This window comes from Nomia melanderi, chromosome 2, assembly GCF_051020985.1.
Source record: "Nomia melanderi isolate GNS246 chromosome 2, iyNomMela1, whole genome shotgun sequence".
Lineage (NCBI taxonomy): Eukaryota > Metazoa > Arthropoda > Insecta > Hymenoptera > Halictidae > Nomia > Nomia melanderi.
In genome coordinates this window covers 1,774,101-1,792,621 of record NC_135000.1, presented here as the reverse complement: position 1 = coordinate 1,792,621, position 18,521 = coordinate 1,774,101, and the positions used below count along the sequence as shown (strand labels likewise).

Genomic DNA, 18,521 nt, shown 5'->3' with positions numbered 1-18,521 from the left:
GCTAAATAGATAAATAAATTATTTATAGATTGGTAGATGGATAAAGTGTTTGATAGTTAGATTATCTGTAGATAAGTACATATATAATTGAATACATACATAGAGAAGTAGATAAATAGATAGATAGGCAGATTATCTGTAGATAAATAGATAGATAAATAAATAAATAGATAGATGGATAGATAGATAGATAGATCATCTGTCATAAATAAGTAGATAAGTAGATAGATAAACAATTAGATACATAGATACGTTATCTATAGATAAGTAGGTAAATCAATAAACAGACGGACAGATTATTATTATTATTAATAAATAATAGATTATCTATACATACATAAATTATCTATACATAACGAAAGAAAATGTATTACGTTAAAAAAAAAGTTGTCTATTTCCATTTTGAAAAATAAAAGAAGCATAAATAAATCACATTATTTACAGGATGTCCCAATATAATTAACTTCATTTGAAGTATAAACAAGTCAATATCTTACAACACAAATCTTCACCACAATATTCTAAGACAAGATATTAAACTATTCTCCTTCTTCAGAAACACCTGCAGATACCAATCGAAAGTGTTGCGAAAAAAATAACGTTAATTAAGAAATCATATCTCCCATATCTGCTGCCCATTGACCACAATAAATTCTCGATGAAAATCATTCACAAAGAGGAGATGTTATCGTTTTGGTGAAAGAATGAACTGCCGCAGCTGAATGGTACTAAAACTATGAAACGATATAAATTTCTATGAAAGAAAATTTCATTTCACCTATTTCCAAACGGACTAGTAAACAATAATTTACTGGAAAATAGAGGAACAAATTAAACCTCCTGAATTGAAATTCTATTCACGGCTCCGCTCCGCTCCTTACATTGTTGCCAACCACGTTCAATCAGATATATTTACACATTCTTCCAGTTCTTTATTCATTCTTTCACGCATTTCACACATTTCACACCTTCGCGCACTTCACTTCCTGCGCGCATAAACAAACCGACACTCCGCCGCGAACTTTCTATAAAATTTCATAATTAGCAGGGAATTCGGACATATCGCATCGCCACTGGCAACAGGTCTGATCATTAACACTTCAATCGGAATATTTTCGAATCGGGTTGCATTATTTTATTGCCTGAATTTATCGTTCCAAGGTTCGCCGGTCTGTATTACAACATTATTAGCAGATATCAGAGATTCTGCGTTTGCAGCGTTCTGAGACGTATAAATGGAAACACGGAAATGTAAAATGATGTTTGCGTTACTATCACGATAAGGAAACGCATCGTTAAAATGATAGATAACCGTACAACTCTATCTTTATGTAAATTCATGCGTACACCACGGTGGTTTAGTTGCCAGCCGAATTTTTAAATTGGATTCATTCTTATTAGATAACATGTTTACTGATGTATTGTTCATTCTTATTAGTTCTTTTTCTTATTTCTCGTTTCAATTCATTATAATTCGGTAACTTATAATTAATGCATATAGCTGAATAAAATAATATTTCAGATAGTAAATTAAATGTCTAATTTTTAAAGTAAAATATTCTACAATATCTAATGAAAGAAAGTCTTCAAGTAGTACTTTATTATGAAATATTTGGTGTTCTCATTGAATTTTTCTTTTATTTGGAAAGACCAAATATTATCCAGTTCTGAAAATATTGATATGCATTCAATATTCTTAGCAATAGAATTTTTTTTATTGCCATTTTTAAAATTGCTATCTGTTACAATGTAACAATAAGCAATTGTTATAACTGAATTTCTAATGTTTTCATATTCACTAAATTGAAATAATAAATAAATAATCATGTAATAAATATAAACAATCTTTAAGTCTCTCGCAAATGACTTATCATAATATTATTCTTTCCCAGTAATAATAAAACCAAAATGGTTCGTTGCCTTTTTATCAATTACCAAAATAAAAATATTTTATTCACTAAAGTTTTATTCGATGTTTAACGCTATTTTTACTGTTCTGCTTTACATACATATTTTCACCAAGAGATGTTAAATAACACCTTCGCATTTGAACGTAAATAACCATGAAACTAATAATTAAAAAACGTTCTTTTGCTTGTATTCGATTATAAAAGAAAATCAGAAATTGCAAGATATCTATGATATGCCTATGGGAATAATGTTAAAATAGTATTTTATTTGATTTGTGGTACAACGACTACTTAAAATGGCATTTAAAATATTTTTTTAATTTAATATGTATCAAGCTGTATAAATGGTTTATGTTATAATCCTATTTGAACCAAGAGCTGTTCATTCTAACAAACGACGGCGTCATCGAACTCGAAGGAGTCCGAATGATATTTGAAAAATAAAGATGACGTCGGCCAGTCGGACAGTGTCAGGAGTTATATAGTATCGTGCACAGTCCCCGAACGGTTAAAAGAAATGAATACGACACCCTTTCGTGAACAAACTCGCGAGTCACTGTACTCGATCAGCTAATCTCCCGTCGGAACCGCTCGTCGCGTTACTTTCCCCACCACCTGTGTACCGACAATCAAATATCTCGATCAGGGGTCGGATGAAACTGTCGACTTTACTAAATGAAAATTACGTATCGAACTTTTCACCTTCAAATCATTGCTTTTCTATTTTAATGACATTTTGCGTATTCATTAATGCATGTTAATTATCTATAGTTTTGTTTTTAAGTTAATTTTGTAGGTATATTAATTGGTATATATTAAAATTGCCTCGATTATATAAGTATTTAACAGTATTTCTAACGAAGTTGTCAGAATACACCTCTTAAAATTATATCTTAAAAATATTCTCAAAGATTTTCTGACCATTCCTACAATGATTATAATTATTATTATATTAAATTATCCTATCATTTTTCTATTATTATATTATCATTCTATCATTTTTTATTACTATAATAAATTATATGATTTTATTCAACTATTCTATTATTAGTCTATTAATTATTAATACTATTCTATTATTATTATATTAAATTCTATGACTACATTAAATTATTCTATTACTTTTCCATTACCATATTAAATCCCACGATTACATTAAATTATCTATTAGATTATAATAAGTAATTCAACAAATTCCATTAATCTATAGATACAGCATTCAATACATTTAATTTGTTACATGCTCATCAATTTTAACATAATATTCAACGCGTTAAATATTCATTACCTCTACCGCTGTGTTCAGTGTGTGAAATACCCATTAGTTCCACTATATTAAATGAACATCGATGGTTTCTTCTTCGACCCCTGCCTCTCGGATACGACGCAGCGCGCAGTACAGCCAAACGCCGGTTTTCTAGACAGAATTCAATAACTTAAAATTGAAACTACCGAGCAGTTAAATTGAATTTTTAAAACTCCTCTGTAGAAACTCCAAGAGTGCATCTATCGAGACATTAATTGATTTACAATTAATTGAGTGTTACTAAATTAATTTCTTTAATAATTTCTCAGAGAAACACCTGTTGTGTTTAATAATTGCAAAAAGAAGACATCAGGCTTATTTTAAACCACCTAGTAATTTTACTGTTAAAAACTATGAATAATACAAAAAATACTTCAAACAAAAATTATAAACTATACAGCCAAACACATGGTGGTTATATTTTCTCTACATTACACAAATATTATGAAATTTTTAAAATAATAATACATATTTTGCATTTCGATTCCAATGTTATATAAACAAAGAAACAAAATTCATCTGCACAAAATTCTGTAAGATCAGATCTACATCAGAATATTTTCCATTATTAAAAATCTCTATAAACATAGTTAACAATAAATACAAGGTAAAAATATAAACCCGTAGTAAACCCTGAATGTCTATAAGGCAATCTTCGAGCGCGCCAAACAATGGTTATCATTCGGTAATTCTCGAAATAAAATCATCATCATTTTGTATAGCAGAGACCACTTAGCAACAGATTGGCAACCTTCAATTTTCGTTATGCGAATAGTCGAATTTTTGAGTTTCGTCCACACGCGGCCGCACTGCGCAGCGCGGCGCGGCGGCAGGTGAAAAGAGGATCACCACGAAATATCCCTGAACAGGATTCCCGAACGATTCCTGTTGCCGTGCGCTAGTTCGCCGATTGACGGACGCCTCGTTAAAGGTCGGCGACGACGGGAACGGCTCCTCCGGGTTCCGCAGGCTACACCTGCGGAATCGCTGACGCACACAGCTGTGCGCGCGACGCGACACCTGCGGACTCCGGGAAATTATATTTATTGCGGGCCCCGGTTTATCAGCGAACGATGCTCCCCGTAATTTATTTCGCGTTAATTTGCGGGTATATGTAGGTACATATATAATCGCTCGACGAAGTGTCGCGACGGTCGGTGGTCTAATGTATCTGTTGGTCGCTGTGCGAATGAGACTTCATTTGAATAATAATTACGAATAAGCGAATTGTTTATTTGCGTGCAGAACTTTTGTAAATTATTTCTTGGTATGGGTTAATTGAAAAATTTCTAAACATCAATGTTGGCCACTGTTTGAGTGAAACTTGATTTGAGTTATAATAACGAGTTAATTAATCGTTAAACGGTTTATTGGTTATGGGTTAATTTGTTATTCGCTATATTAAACCTCAATAACACGTTCGCTACCAGCATCATAATGAAAATGAAATTAATCCTATAGATTTTGTTATTAAAAATTATAAACTACGACATTATATTTAGGAACTCAATGACTCGTTTCAGTTTAATTTTTCTAATATTTTGTTTAGAAGATTTATTGGATTGAAGAGAACATTACAATTGAGGAGATCACCGAAATAAACGCTGGTAGCGAACGCGATAATCATAGTACATCTAAATGACTGACACCTTTATTTTGTGTAAAATATCTTAAAGACATCACTTGTAGTGCCATTCTGTACATTATCCGCTACTAATTCGAAGTGTCTTCAGTGACTCCTACCGATTAAACAGCAAGGAACGAAATAAAACAAATCAATTTTTATTGGAACTCCAGACAACGTATTAGCGTAGGTACTTCGACTTTTAATCTTCCTATTCTGTGATCGCCGATCGGGATGCCGCGCGATCCTTTCCACGCCGACGTTCGTTAGATTCCAGCTAACGGTTTTATCTCGATCGCGGATACACGTCTCAATTCAGCCGGGACGTCGGACGTTCGTTCGCTCTCGCGATGATTTATCGCCGCGCCTTTCCCTCCAGTCGTCGCGTGCGTACTCTTTTGTCGCTTGTTCTTCGACCAACTCATTTCCACGAGAATTTCTCTCCGGCGTTGCTTAATTCTTCCGCGGCCTCTCGGTTATCCTCGCCAAGGAACTCTCGCTAGGAGGCCCCAGCAGCGGGCACTTGTGGCGGTCTACCGCATTTCAGTCGATTGTCGATTCCATAAATTCAACGCTCGTTGTTAACACATTAACACTGGAATTACCAAACACTTAAACTGACTTTTCTACATTTCTTTATAAAACTTCTAACTGTGTATTTATTAAGATTTCGATCGGCTGATGTTTCAGTATAAGTATTACTAAATCGGCTTCTTTGACAATTGCTCACAGAAGCATCTGTGCCTCTTCAGTAATTGTAACAGACGAAATCAGGAACGAGTCATTTTGACTCATCTGGTAGTTCTAGTATTAACCCTTTGCACTCCGAATTTCTTTTGTATTTATTCCTCGATAACTCTGTATTATTACGATGTTTTATTTGAAATGCATTTGAAAAAATAGTTAGTTTGTAGAGAGCATAATAATATAACATATTTTTAAAATATCTTGACAAAGAGGCACACCTGTGGATAAAACTGGTTTCGAGTCACGCTCGACATAGGAGCGCAGAGGGTTAAGCGCCACGAGAATCTTGAACGTTTTATACATGATTCGTTCCTTCGTAGCAAAGGTAAATAACAATTATTAATTATTTGACATTAGAATTCTTATAATACACTATTGTTAACTTATTCATGTTATTAAATATTTTCAGTCACAGCAGTCACCTTGCATACTGTAATTTTTGTCAAGTAATTCAGAAGCGTCGGTCATCGGTGACATGTTAATGTATGTAACACTTGACGTGTTAATAACAATTTTTCACTTTAACCCTTTGAGTGCTAAATATTCTTAGTCGAAACGTTCAGCTTGGAAGGAATATCTTTTTGCTAATCTGGAAATCAATGAATTATGTTAATTCATACAATTAATTAACCTGTTAACACGTTGACTGCCATGGGACCAGTGGTGACTCCAACCAAATAGAGTTTCTATAGTTGATTCAATTAAACGATTATTTGTAAACATTTCTTATGATAAACAATGCTACCTAATACGGTGATATTAAGCAAAATAAACGTGCAATACTAATAATGCAATTCAATCGAATGATTTAAAATTATATTTGTTCTATTTCGCGTATTTGGATATATGAAACGCTTGGTTCATCCGGGACAACCGGAAAAGGTGCTATACCACCTATTATATTTGATAATCACACCTCGACTTCAAGTTAACATTACGTAAGAAAGGAAACGCGACAAATACAAACTTTAAACAGGAAACTGTACTGGCTTATTGGCGGGCGTTCTGAACTAAATCTACATAACAAGATTCTTATCGACAAAACCATCATAAAACCTATATGGACCTATGGTATCCAACTATGGGGAATAGCAGCGGAGAACCAAATACTAAAACTAGAAAGCCTACAATCAAATATCCTTAGGGTAATTGTAAACGCACCGTGGTGCATCCGGAACAATGAACCACGTAAGGACCTGCATACAGCCTCTGTCACGGATGAAATAACGCGACTATCTCATCGATACAGTGCAAGATTGATGCACAAGATGCCATCCAATAGGACATGCATCATCGCGATACATCTCCCGACCATGCTAAGTCAATTTACCGAATGGTCTATCCGACAAATTATAAAAATTCTTAAAAAACAAAAAGAACTGACGTCGCTAATTATTGCAATGTAAACCAAGATGCAAGGAAGTGACGGTTTACAACGTTTACGTCGCAATAGCGACAACAAAGTATTGCCAAATAGTAAAATAAAATCTGAGCTAGATTATTATTGTAATTCAAAATGCCATCCAAGGGACAGATAACCGTGATACTTCTCCTAAGCGAATTTACCGAATACTACCGAAATTGTAAAGATTCTAAGAAAGCAAAGAAAAAGCCATAACCCATTCGAAAGACGGAACCAATCGGAAGAAACACGTAGGAACACGCACGATCGAGGAAGCGGCTGAATTTCCCGAGGCGAGCGGAAGGCGTGCGTCCCGCGGGAATATTTAGCGGCGAGCCGGGGCCGCGTATCTCGCGGATCGCCCATAAAAATCGTCCAGCCGCGAAATGAATTCTCGTCGAGGGAATTGAGCGAAACTGGAACAAAAAACCGAGCCGAGGGAGCGACCGGGAGACAGAAGGGGAGAGAGAGAGACAGAGGAACGCGAAGAAAACGGGCGGGAGGGTCCGGGAAGACGAGGAAAGCCGTGGAGAGGAGCGTTTCGAATAATTTCCAACGACTCTATCGTTCCCGGTAACGTAATTACACGTTGTCCGCCGCTCGGTTCCGTCTCAATACGAGAGGATAGGGCTCTCTCCGGGCTCGTGGGACGAGTGGAAACGGCGCGCGGCGAAAAACACGGGGGAAACGACGAGAAAAAGAAAAGAAAAGGGATTGTCGAGCGGCGGTCGTATTCGTTCGGCGGGCGTGCGCGTGCATTTGGCGATGGCGGGCGCGCCGCCAGAGGGCCGGGGCGGGGAGGGGGAGCGCGCGAGAGGATAGCCGGAGCCGAAGGGGCTTACTAGAGCGTTGAAAATTGAAAATTCAAAATGGCCGATATTTCCGGCCGACGGGACCGAAACAAAAAGTCGCCCGGCGTTCATTATGACATGCATCGCTGTACGCGGCCCGCGCGCGCTGTGATTTGCGCTGTTTCGTTGCAGAACGCGCGGACTGTTTCGATCGTTTTTTCGGAGCTGCGGATTGGGAATGCGCGATGGAAGATTGAGGGATTCGAAAGATACGGTTGCAGGTTTTAGAAATTTTGGGTGGAGTATATACTGAGGATGGCTGTGATGGTTTAAACGTTTGCGATGCGTGAATGGGTCAGTTGCTAAATCGATGAAGTTTTTGAGCTTTTTATGATTTTACCGGTAATACGCTTCATTCGTTCTTGATCTTTTATATTAACACGTTGAATGCCGCACGATTTCGAGCAGCAAAATATGCAAAATGGAGAAAGTAAAATATTAATTTATTCGATTGAATTGCATTGTTATTATTGCACGTTAATCTAGCTGAATGTCGCCGTATTAGAGAGTATTATGTATAGAAATTTTATCAAATAATCATCGTTTAATTCAGTATACTACAATGATTCAATTTAGTTGGGGGTCACCGGCGACCCCCAGGGCATTCAACGTGTTAAAAGTAAATTTCATTATTATTGGGTATGATACTACGAGATAACAAAAATTTTATTGCTTACGTAAAACGTGTAGTAGTAATAAAAATTACTTCGGAGTTATACTATTTTATAGATTTCACATGTTCTTTAGATTGAAGCTACACCTCTACTAATGAAGTAAATTACGTTCTATAATGATTATTTAATTTTCTGTTCAAAGGGAAATTTTGGAAGTCATCTAGCTACTACTGCATCACTTTTCTCCAGTTTTTGTTTTATCGAGTTAATTGATTTGGCAAGTGAGCCATTCATGTAACTCCTGGATGAAAGTCTCTAGGAAAATCTTTAACGCTATAACTACCAGGCAGGTCAAAGTGGCCCATTCTTGATTCCTTCTTTTTGCAATCATTGAAAAGATAATATTATTCTCTGAGGAATTACCGAAGAAATTGGTTTAGTAATATGTGAACGTAGTTGTAGATTGATAGAAATCTCGATGGATGCAGTCCTACAGTTTCTATAGAGAAATGACCGAAATACAATTTGACCGTTCGGCTTTAATATTAAAGAAGATTTTAAATATTGTAATAAGATATAAGGAATATGTACTTTCATTTTTTGATTTATCATATTTCAACTGTAGGTGGTATTGCCATTTTGCGAACATTTTCCATGTACGACACGATAAAGAGAATAAAATTAACACGTTCAAAGATATCTACTGAAATAGGCATTTCAAATTGCATACATTTCGTCGCAAAGAATTAATATCAATGCAATGCTAGGATTTCTGAATCGTTATATGAGTGGTTCAGAATAATAGTGATTCGATTATATAGTATTTTTGTATTGAAATAGTTTTGAAAAAGATTTGAAATCTTGTTGGATTAATTATATATCGATAGTACAATTAATAATGATTAATGTTATTCATAATATTCAAGCGTCTGATATTAGTTATTAATTCAGTAATTATTAATAGTAATGTTACTAATAAAATTGTATTATTTGCATTGAATTAATCGAAAACCATTTCAAACAACTTTTTTTTTTCTTGAGAGCCCAGAAATTGCAGTTAGATCACTATTATTCTGAGCCACTCACATAACGAATGAATCATTTCACTGCGTTTCGCGTTAATACGATTATTGCATAACTGTATTTATACCATACGTTACGCTTAGAATTCTATACGAGTCCGACTCAACAACAATGTTTATGTAGTTCCTATTTAAAGACAAATAATCTTATTTTCATCATTTTATGTAAGCTTTCTGTTATATTTAGTTATATTTCAATTTTTATTTTCATTACTTTTCGGGATCCAATTTTTGTTAAATATTTGTCAAGGTCGATCTTATACAATACCATTACAAACCTCCTGTATGGAAAACGAAGAGAAATATTTTATTTTGTCGCAAACTTAGTCATCTTTGGCGAATTTTTATGGCCACTGGATTGTATCTAATTTTATTTTTTTGTATTACAATTGTAATGTTAGATGATTTTCTGCAGAAAAACACCTAATTTTTATTCGCTTTGTTCGGGTGTAATAATGACATATCGTAAAAGTTGTATCAATATTGTTGATAGATCCCACTTTTGTAATGTAATTGCATTATCAACTGATAATAAGTACAGAGTAAGAAAAAACAAAAAAGCAATGCAATATCTTGAAATTTATCACACTTGTGAAACTTTCTAATATGTTATACTTACATACAACATATACAAAGGTCAATAAAAAATTTCTTTAAAAGCACTCAATTCTGGTTACTTTCAACAATTTATTTTCATTGGTCAGCCCTTTATAAGCCCATGTAATTTTAAAATGTCACACCAATATATCGACATCCTATTAATTAACATAAACTTAAACAATTAATTAAGATAAACTTTCGCACACAGACATAAACATTCACCTTATTACAACTCCAAATCTACAAACTATATTGTTTTCAACATAATCATTAAAATCATTGAATACATCAATTTACATTTAAACATCAGTATTTCTAACTGAGGGGTTGGATGGCATAGAACACTGATAAAGAACTGAAATGCCTAAGTAAATCAGAACATGGAGAAAAAGGATTAGCCAGAAATAACAAAGATAATTGAAATTAAAAGTTTCCAAACTAGAACCATTTCTAGAGCAGTGAGGCCGCAATAAATAAATAAATAATAAAACACTTACAGATCCATATCCATTAACCCTTCGCACTCCGAGTTCCTTCCACGTTTACTTTTCCAGAATTCTGTAGTACTTTTACAATTAGTTAATAGCAAACAGCCTAAACAATTCTTTTCGCCAATACTCCTAAAAATAGTATAACAACATAATACAATGAAAAAATGTCACACTTTCGAATAAATCTACTATCGAGTCATATTCGAATAGGAGCGCAAAGGATAAATTCCATACACGAATATTTCCATCGCGAAACAAATTCCCACACACCGCAACTAAATCTTCACGAAAAGCTCAATAGAAGTTCCAAAATCACCGGCAATTCCCAAAAACTCCCCAGAAACACCCACCCACAGGTTAGCCAAAAAAGAGCCCTTTCCCAGCAACACGAACCAGAACTGGCGTATCGAGTGGAACGATTCCCAGCTCGTGATAAGTCAGCCCATCCCCATTCCTCCTTTTCGCTGGGCAACATGGCTCAGCCTTTCTATCTTCGAATTCGCAGCGAATTCGACGGATCGCGAAGGCGGCCGCGTGTATCGACAGGCTTTTTCCCGTGAGCCAACGCGGCGCTGCACTGGTGGATGGGGCTCCCTTTCACAGGGGATCTCTGGTGTGTCGACACGCTCGATTAGCCGATCGAGGCCGGCTCGGGATTTCGTTAGCGCGAGATAAAAGCCCGAGCCTCGCTCCACTCGCGTGTCGTTTGCCAGCGGACGAACAAACGGACGAACGAACGAGCTCTCTCTCTCTCTCTCTCTCTCTCTCTCTAGCTCCGCGCCTACCCACCCCGTCCCGCCGCCGTCCCACCTTTATATATCCTTTTTCCCTCTTTCCCCGTGATTTTTGCACAATGCCCGGCCGGGCGACGGGGCTTTGTTTTAAAATTATCAACGCGTCGCACAATCGGCCGTCGCCTCGCGTCCAAAGAACAAAGAACGCGCCTCTCTGCCCGTCCTTCTCCGGATTGTTGTCGGCCGCTCGCTGTCCTCGCACAGATACACTGCTCGGGACGAACGAGCCCGTTTGCATGTGTAGTCGAGTGAGCTCTCATCCCACGGGACAATTCACCGGGAACTTCCAGCATCCACGGTTCTTCCTGTGCCGCCTGTCGATGCGGATCCCTGTTTCGGAACGCTTCCCGGCGTCTCGTCTCGTGTCGGTCGCGGTTAGGTTAGGTTATGTCTAGGTTATGCGGAGGCTACAGACGTCCGCTGATCAACGCGAAAGGGTTGGAGTGTTTGATGGTTTGATTGTCTTGTTGCCTGAATTTTGGTGACACCGTTTTTAACAGTAAAAGTAGTAGGCTAGTTATTAACGCGTTAAACGTCGCACGATTTCGTAGAACAAAATACGTAAAATGAAGAAAAATATAATATTAAATCATTTTACTGAATTGGATTATTATCATTGCGCGTCCATCAAACTGAATGTCGCCGCAATGGGTAGCATTATTTATAATATAGAAATGTTTGCGGATAATCATCGTTTAATTGAGCGAGTTATAGTAATTCGATTTGCTTGGGGGGTTTTGTCAGTTTTTTGCCAATGATATCTTGTATACATCGGTAGTCTTGCCTCATTACACATACTAGACAGTTTTGAATTGTATCACTTTATAGAAAATGATTAATGAACAAAATTATCAATGCTAGAAGTTGACCCCTTCGTTAACGTGACGTACGAAGTCTTTACTAACATAAAACTCAATCGGAACAATAATCTACAACAAGATCCAATAACAAGGCATGACCAAGTGCACGTGTACGCGACGAATATTAAAACTCAATTTTTTCGAAAACAGAGTCTCATATAAAAATACTTTATTTTATATTTTCGATTTATTTTTTCATATAGAATCATCCTGTGCTCGGTTGCACCTCTAATTACCGAACATCATGTGTAATAGAAATAAAGAAATGCATTATTATATTCGAATATGAAATGAACAATTAATTCGTGAGTAAATGTCAACACTCGCATATCCAATGACACTATCACACATTTATGTGAGTTTGCATAACCCATTGTTCCTTATTCTGAAACAATTTCCCGATTTGTCGATTACTTTGTTCCCAAAGAAGATATAGTCACCTTACCTTGTATTTACATCGGACACTCGAGGATTCGCACCTGCCGAGGGTGAACGCGTGGCCTGGACAAATTGAAATTTATAGTTGTTATTGTTAACGGTTTATCATATGCGGGTAGAAACTAATTCGGCGCTTGTGGGAGAGCGATAAATGAGACGTTAAGAAAATTATGAAATGTTGAATTTACAATGTTGCACGTAACAAATTGAAGAAAGACGCGGCACTAAAAACGTATAAGCACCTGCCGAGAATCGGAATATATTATTTCGGAGGATGAATGGCTGTTATTGACATTGTCGAACACTGAATTAACACCTCGGGCGTCGTTGCTTCCACGTGAGCCTGCATTCCATTTCCGACCGTGCGGGACATTAACATTTTTTATTTATTACGTGCCGGTCGTGCTTGTTTCGCGGGAGAGGGTAATGCGGGACTGGCATTTATTCGAAGTTTTATTTATTTTTCCTTAATGAATGTATCTCGTTGCTAAGGTAATTTATTGTAAGCAATATCGAGTCAGTTTCGTGTTGAAATTTTCATATTACATCCGATCGAGTACTAATAAACTCCGCGTTGCGATAACGAGTGAAACTCATGGTACAAATTTCCATATTAATTTGAGGAAAATCAATGTTTACCACTGCGCATTATTATTTTCGTGTTTCGATGTTTAAAATATTTTCGAAATTGATATGTGATTACTACGAACGATGGTAATTCTGATTTCTTGTGAATTATTGATAGAGAAATTAAATGAGATTCGCGGCAAGGAAAATCATATGACAAAGGGTTAATGTCATGTTTAATTTGCTCAGTGTACTTTGGAAAGTGTTCATTTCAGAGATGAGTAAAAATTAATTTGTAGTATAATCGCTATTGTTTACTTCATACTTTTTGTAAGTATAAAATGTTTTTTGGTTATGTTTTTATTATCGAGAAACAGTTTTAAGAACACAAGGTAGAAAAATGAGATTAATTGTCACTAGATCTAATATTAATAAATTAAAGTAGTTTAGAAGAAGAGCATATTATAATAGATTGTAAAAACCTTGACATCTTTAAAAATGCTGGAAAATCGTTTGCACGATTAAATATTAATATATTCAAATTTTAAATTATAATGAAATTAAAATTAAATTTTAAGACTTTAATATTACTTAAATTATGAAAAAATTACATTAAAAATAATATATTTAATACAATCATTTTTCCCATGCTTTTCTCAAATTTAACTTCACATTTATAAATAAATTCAAATAATTTAACATATTAATTTTTATGTTAGATTGTGAATCTGTACGTATATATTCTTGTCGTTAGCAAACCCGAAAAACACGTAAAAATCTAAAATATCGAAAAACAATTAAACAGTCAACAACATTTCTACCTTATTTTTATCATAGTCGACCTTTCAATCGTCAAATCGAATTCGTCCTTTGTTACGATGTTTATAAAGCAATTCATGAAAATGGCGAGTTTCCACAAGCGCCTTCAACAGAATTATCATACCTAATAACTCGTATTCCACTGGTAATGAAGTCTGCTTCTAAGAAAGAAGAAGATTTCCCAACGATTTCAGCACAGAGACGCGTATCGGGTGATTCACAGACATTTTTCCATTTAATTTCACAGGTAACGGTGGAATTTTAATAAGTTAACAGCGATAGAACGTTTCACAAAATTATCCTGCTCGTTAATGCGGAGTCTCCTATTTATACTTATAGAGACTGTGCGAGTTATCGCGGAATCGTAAAAAAAATTGCGCGGCGCAATTATAACAGCAGCGAAACTGGAACTGAACCACGCTATTACGGATGAGGAAACGTTGAAACAAATCTAGGCACTCAATTATTTGAATCTGTGCCTATGTGTGTAACAATATGTCCAATATATTAGTTTAATAAAATGGCGAATTAATTGTGCTGCGCAAAATTTACTGGTCGTATAAATGCGCGTTTCACACACGTTAACGACCTGTGAAAAATACACTGGGTGTTCCATTTGAGATCGGACGGCTCCTTCAACGTCTCCTATATTTATTTTTTCCTTATTTTCCTCTGTTTTATCCACCTTTAATTGAATTTGATTGAATTTAATTGAATTTAATTATATTTGATTGATAAATTTTAATAGTAATTTGTTTAGATTAAAATTAGATCAAAATTGATCTTGATAATGGAAAAAATAGAGGAAGAAAATAATAATACATATATAATTTGAATGTAATATTTTCTTGCTTGAAATGCTTCATTGTTGTAAATATTAATAATTCAGAAATATACCATACGTTTCTGTCAGTGTGATCAAAATAAAAAGAACGCCACATATACACGGCATTCGCAATCACAGAATTAATGATAACATTCCTATACAGGAAAGATAATTTAGTACTAATTACATTTAGAAGAATTATTTATTTCATTATACAGGAAGTCTCTGTTTTACATATATTATATATAATACTGTATGCGTACCCGCATTAAGACACGATGCAACAAATACATTTCAATGATTCCTAATGGAACCTTGATACGGATCAGGGTGATCATATTTTATTTCGAAAAAGATGACGGAATAATTCGTTGAAATAACGAATTATTTCAACGACTTTCTTCTTTTTATTTTATAAATAACGAATTCGTGCAAATTAGATGAATTATATTTAAATAATATTTTATTTCGATTACTTCTCCCAATTAAAGAAACAATTTCACGTAGAGGGTTGAAACGTTGACCACCGTAAGAATTTAAATTGTAGACCATCAAGTAACATAATTTAATATTAAGATTAATTATTAACACTAAAATTACCAGACAGATCAAAATGCCCCATTCCTGATACCTTTTCACAAATATTAAAAAAATAACAAATATTTCTGTGAGAAATTATTAAAGAAATCGATTCAGCATCACGTAAACTACATTGTAAGTCAATTAACCCCTTGCCCTACAACAACGAGTGAGACTCGTAATGAAGATTTTCAACATGATTCAACAAATATATGTATTACTCAGTATATTCGAATTCAAAGTAAATATTATTCCTCTGTAATCAACTATTATACTTAAAAGGAAATATAGGCATAACATATGTTTAAAACTTTTCTCTTCTTCCAGTAAATTATTAATGACAAAGTAACCGTATCGATCAGAGTTGAGAAAAAAATCATAGGCCAAGGAGTTAAAATCTCAATAGATACACTCGTATTGTTTCTACAGAGAAATTTCCAAAAAGTCACATGAACTGCTCGGTAGTTTGTGTTAATGATATGGTATCGCTCTTAACCCCTCATTTTGCGATTTCTCAACCAATTTATCCTTCATTTCGAATAATTCTTGGCCAACGCTGCACGCGCGGCAGATGACACGAGAAATCAACGTGCAACGGGAAAACCGATTCGCGAGCGGAAGGGAAGGGGCGAACGATCATCGCGAGACGCTTACGTAGTCGTTACGCCGTTAAATTGCGGCCGGCCGCGTGCGATTCCGCGCCGCCCGAAACTCCGATGTTTATCCGCACGGGACGAACCCTTCTGCGATTGCACCGCGATAATACGTTTACCATTGATCGTAGCGAAGATCGTTGTACGACACAACGGCTGATACGTATCGTCGCCTGTCCGTTGCCACGGACGTCATTCTCCCGTGTTGCTCCCTGCCCGTCGCGTCCCCCCGTAATCCGAACGCTGCTTGGCGCGAAATCAAAATTTTATACAGTCAGGTAAGAACACCAGTAGTTGACTAGTCAAGATAAATCGTCTGCGTGAATAATACACGCTTGCTCCTTTATTAACACGTTATGCACCGGGTAATTTTCAGGAAACTGTATCGTGCGAACGGCAATTTTCAGTGAGATCAACTTATATTACTGTATATAGAAAAACTTGGATATCATATTGTTATGTAATATACCTTAAATAGACGGTTAATACGAATCGAATTTAATAGTTTTTTAAACGCTGTGGTAGTTAGCGGAGTTGCATAGCTAAGTGTCTTTATATAAACACGAGATTTCGCGTTACCAGTGCGCAATGCGTTAAGTAGAGAGATTCAACGCGTGATAATGCTGTTTGAACTTCGTACGTTATGTACCAAAGCGAAGTTCTTTGAAATAATTGTATTATCCAAATTTGATCCGTTTTTGAACATTCAATACTCGCGTCGAAAGTTGAGCATTCTTGAAAATGAGGAAATTAGTAAGAAATTAATAAATTAGACTATACATTAGTGGTTGACCATTTATAGTAAGACCGAAACCACTAAAGGTGATTACTTTAATATTGCTGATTTGCAACGATTCTGACAAATTACAGGGAAAACGACGAATACGAATGGAAAGAAGTTAATTTTTTGCCACGAATTATACACCGCTTTTTAACGACATCGTTAAGAAAATTACAGTGCGGAGGCATGCCCACGTCAATGAAATAAATCGTTAGTTTTTATGATAAACAATTTCATTTAGGTAAAAGTGTTCGGAATTGGGTCGGTAGATGCCGGAGGTTACCTGTCACGCCTTTATCAACAGATTGTTCTTTTAAGAGCCTTATTTCTTACGTTCTTCAGAAAAACGGTTAACTAATGATACCAGGTGTATAAATTACTGATGCTTTTATATTAATTACAGCGTTTCGATGTTGACAGTGGCGATTATTTGGAAAAGTTTCACTTCGAATTTCTGAATGGTCACTTTAACAGATTATACTCGATCGCACAATCGTCTAAGATGAATATCTTTGATTTCTGAGCTTTAGAGTATCCTTACTTTATACAGAAAGACATTTTTTCAAAACATTAAATTTGAAAAATTGAATTTTGATGTTTCAACATTTTTTACTGCACTTGTTTCAACCCTTTGTCACATGTAACTTCTAAATCATGGAAATATCTAGGAAAATGTTTAAAGCAGGTTTCAAATATTGTAAAAAGACGTAATGGACGTGTAACTTTTATTTTTTTTTATTAAATTTCCATTTTACCTGGCGTTGCCGTTTTGCGAATACTTTGTATATAGGACATAATAAAAAAGATACTGAGGTGTATATTAAAATAATGAAAAAAAATAATTCAAGGAAAAATTACTTCAGTTCCTTCCGTGATACACTAAAAACACTGTTTTCCAGAGACATAACTCAACGCCACAAACGTGTTTGCAGTTTTGAATTGTAAGCTTCGAACCATTCGTCACAAAGAGTTAATACATATAAAATTAGAAAATTTAATATTTAACTACCGGACAAGTCAAATCGACCTACTTCAGAATTTTTATTTTGTATTTAAATTATGAAGACGTTCTTGCGACAGATTTTCAATTAAATACGTGTATTTACACAGATACAAAACTACTTCGAATCTCAAGAAACCTATTGTTCTAATTATTGCACAAAATTCGAAATAAGTCACTCGAATTGCTCGATAGTTTTAGCGTTAATATTAATCTTTGTATAATTTATCAATACGTGAAATTTTGTTCACATACTGCATAGGTAGTAATAACAATAATCCTTAATTATCGCAATTAACCCTATAATTACACTGTTCCTCGTACAATTACTAAAGAACATGCCATTGTTACCAGAAAATCAGCTTATCCTCATTCATGTAAACGTCACAGACTTCTGGCCAGCAAAGTTACAATCTTGGCCACCGTGCTGCGTCCCGAATACCCTGGCAAAAGTTTCTCCAGCCATCGGCCGGGTAATTTCTCCGACGGGAACGGTGCACAGTGGTCTGAAAATCCGTTTTTCTTCGGCAAAACTCAATTTTTCAAGTTTAACACATTGCGTACTGGTAACGACAAA

The 18,521-nt window shown here is 35.4% G+C and overlaps 1 long non-coding RNA gene across 2 annotated transcripts; it reads right to left on the bottom strand.

Moving 5' to 3' along the window:
* Positions 1-397: 397 nt before the first annotated feature.
* LOC143174203 (uncharacterized) lies at positions 398-14,488 on the bottom strand. 2 transcript variants are annotated; one of them, XR_012997969.1, is made up of 4 exons: positions 14,230-14,488; positions 12,727-12,782; positions 3,199-3,327; positions 398-2,525 (listed from the first exon to the last, which is right to left on the bottom strand). It is a non-coding gene; the product is annotated as an uncharacterized LOC143174203 (long non-coding RNA). The 2 variants fall into 2 exon arrangements; XR_012997968.1 differs by lacking the exon at positions 398-2,525 and having other exon boundaries at positions 3,011-3,327.
* Positions 14,489-18,521: the final 4,033 nt, after the last annotated feature.